Consider the following 3,880-nt stretch of genomic DNA (forward strand, 5'->3'; position numbering starts at 1 on the left):
ATGCATGCCTGGTAAAATCATCAATGAAAGTCACGAAGTAAAGGTAGTTTCCAAATGATGGAGTTTGCATGGGACCACAAACATCACTGTGAACAAGCTGCAATCTGCGTTCAGCTCTCACTGATCCATCTTTGGGAAAGGAAGCACGCTGCATTTTACCCAATATGCAGCCCTCACAAACATGCTTGACAGGTGCCTCAAGCTTAGGCAAAGAAGACACCATTTCAGATTTCTGCAGGCGCAGCAAACTTGCAAAATTCAGATGACCAAAACGTGCATGCCACAGTTTTGCATTTGAAATAGCCTGCGTATCCATAATAGCACATGCTGAATCCTCTACACATTTGCCATCCATATTGAGCTTATACAGCCCTCGACATAGTGAACCAGATGCTACAATGATGTCACCACAAGAGAGATCATGAACAGTACATCTGTCATCCAGAAATTTTACAACCAAACCTGTTTTGGCAAATGCGGAGACTGACAGCAGATTCTTTTTGATCCCTGGCACATACAATGCATCAAAAAGTGTAAAGGTGTTGCCATTTGCAACATTCAGCACAATCTGTCCAACTCCTTTAACGGGATAAGAGGAGTTATTGGCACAAGTGACAGTATTCCCTGTGGGAGCAGACTCAAGGAAAGTGAATAAACTGCGCTGCGAGGTGATATGCTTAGTGGCACCACTGTCAAAGTACCATACATCTGAATCTACTGCAGACATACATGTGTCATGCAAAGATGGGTCATAACTGCACTGCGCATTGAATGCCCATTCTGTATCTAGCACAACATTAGCAGATTCATTGTTAGAAGGAGAGGCATCTGCAACAGCCATACCAGCCTCTTTCTTCTTAGCCTCTTTCGCAGCCAGCTTAGGACACGCTTTGATGACATGATCATTTTCCTTACAGTACTTGCAAAATGTCTTCTGTTTGTCACCCTTCTTCTCATCTTTGTCTTCCTTCTTTGGTTGCGCAGCATTTGCAGATTTCTGCTTACTAGAAGAAAAGCCAGCTTTACCTTTCCCGCTTCTCTGACTAGCAACGAAAGCTTGATCTGCGACACGCATAATATTCCTGTTTTGCCTTGACTGGTCTTCTTGCAGCAAAACAGAAACTAACTCCTCAAATGATAAGGCATTGGGATTGCCTTTCATCATCAAGCGAAGAGTGGAAGCAAAACCCTGATAAGAATCTGGTAGACCATTCAAAACAGTCTGCACAAGTGAACTGTCTGACAGGATTTCATCTGCAGAAATGAGCTGCTCTTTGAAATCCTTGATCTTTGTCAAAAAGCTATCCATAGAATCACCTTCGTTCATATGCTCACTCTCCAACTGTTTTCGGAGATAAGCAACACGAGCCTCATTTCTTGCCTGATACAATGTGGCAAGTACATCCCAAGCATCCTTAGAAGTCCTGCAGGAGCGAATATGTGGGATAATGGTACGTTTGACAGACAGCGCAATCAAGGCATGAGCCTGCGCATCTCTACCATCCCAACGAATCTGCTCTGCTGAAAGTGGTGGTTCTCGAACAGCTGCTACAGCACTTGTGCTGCACCATCATCAACAGTACCTGTTTCTGATGTGTTTGCAGCATTCCCAGCCACAATAGGACGTGCATCAATACCCTGCACAATGTTCCATAACCCCTTTGCTACCAATACATGTCGCATCATATATGCCCACAATGGATAGTTGGTGCCATCCAACTTATCCTCAGCAGCCAACATGCGGAATACATCATTGTTGTCAGCCATGGCCAATGACTGTACTACTAGATGTAAATGCTGTCTGTAAGAGGTAAACCTGTATAAAATCGACCTGTGCTATGTAGCACAGCCCAAAACAGAGGAATGGGCACCTGTCCTGCAGATTTTAATCTTGACAGAAAATCTGCACAGTAGGACGATTTTGCCTGCACAGTACTTGGAATGCAAAAACGGAGGGCGAAATGACTTCAGATCAAAATTCTGAAATGACCAAGCCCTACGGGCTCCCCCACGGCATATACTAACCTGCAGACGCTCGTGAAACCTCGTCGCAATCGGAGGAGATGAAGCGGCAGGTGCCGGTGATGCTGCCCGGGAGGAGGAAGCCTGCTCTGATACCAATTGTTGGAATTAGGGTTGCAGGAATGCACACACAACTTCAAGAAGATGAGGAAGCTTGAGCACAACACAGTAGTGTATTATGAGTGCCAAAAATGAAAGATAACAAGCCCTAGAAGATAATGGGCGTATATACAATGCACGGGGGAAAAAACCTCCTAGTGAGGGAAAAAGTGCCCCGGCGGTCCTAAGTGTGTTCACACACATCACTACTATAATATGGTAACATCATGATGGATGAGAAGATGTCAAACAAGTTGACCTAGCACTACTAAGGGAAAAGCCCAAGAATGTTTTTATCTCTATTGACTTAAACCCTTGAGGAGGATATTAAACTTACTGAAGGAGTACATAGATGTATTTTCTTGGAGCTACTCAGATCTCAAGGGAGTCCCTCTAGAAGTCTGTCAGCATACTATTCCATAATTGGACCAGGTGGATGGTGCAAGGCGAGTTAATAAACAAAAGTCTTACTCATACAATAAAACCTAATCTGGTTGTAAGGAAGAAGTCAATAGACTTATTATAGTAGGTTTTATATATGAGATTGAACACATAGGTCAAGTAAATTAGCTACTCCTTTACCTAGTAAGACACGTACAGATTCTCACTACGCATCTTATTCTTTCGTGGATCATGCTCTCGTTGCTAATATATGTAATGAAGAGGAACATATTTCCTTCAAGGAAGCACAAGAAAATGATAATTGGATGCAAGCCATGCACGATGAGTACAATCAATCCTAAAAAATAAAACTTGGTATTTATTTAGCAGATTTGTCTTATGGTAAAAAGGCAGTTGGTACGAAGTGGGTTTATAAGATACAACATAAAGGTGATGGTAATGTTGGTCGCAAGGCAAGTCTTGTTGTTGAAAAGGGTTATGCTCAAGAGAAGGACTTAGATTATGATGAGACCTTTACACCCATGTCTCATATGACTACGATCAGGTGTATTATTGCATTAGCAGTGCATCATGGTTAGAATGTACATTAGTGGATATATCAAGACTACCTTCTTAAATGGTGACTTATATGAAGAGGTTATGTATCTCAGCCTCATGGTTTTGTTGAAAAGGGATAGGAATATAAAGTATGCAGGTTAAGAAAAGATTTATGTAGCCTTAAGCAGGCTTTTAGAGCATGGTATAAGATGATAAAAACATACTTAGTTGCAAATGGTTCATTTATCTATGTAGTACAAGGCTAGACATTGAGTTTGGGGTCTCCTGACTGAGCAAGTTTATGCATAGTTCTGGCAAATTGCCAAGTTAGTGTTCAAATACTTATAGGGTTGTCTAAGTCTATCAAGCATTGAACTGTTCTTGTTGCCCCTACTGAAGCTTCCATTCTCTTATGTGGATTGGTTGTCCTCCTAGTCATTGGAGGTATTGAACATGAGCTCCTCTCTCTTTGCTGCATTGAGTTGAGTATTGTTGCTTAGCAACCCTTTTCCTATCAATCTTTTTGGCCTGCCTCATCTTTTTACACTAGTAAACCTCCCTCTTGTGATGTATAAAGCCATCAATATGGCTACAATGCACTTCCCATTGAGCTCTCAATGTGCATGCTCTTCTTCACACATGTAGCTTGACTCCTTGTCTCATCAATTAGATAGCTACCAATATGGCTGTGTGGCTCACCATTGAGCCAATCACAACCTGCATGTACCTTTCCATGACAAGTAGGCATCTTCCAAGGGTGCTCTTCACATATTTCTTGCAAGAAACCAAGGTGTAAAACCATGTGGAAGTCTTCTATTGC

Source organism: Cibotium barometz, chromosome 34 (genome assembly GCF_041138505.1).
Source record: "Cibotium barometz isolate CiBa-2024 chromosome 34, ASM4113850v1, whole genome shotgun sequence".
Classification (NCBI taxonomy): domain Eukaryota; kingdom Viridiplantae; phylum Streptophyta; class Polypodiopsida; order Cyatheales; family Cibotiaceae; genus Cibotium; species Cibotium barometz.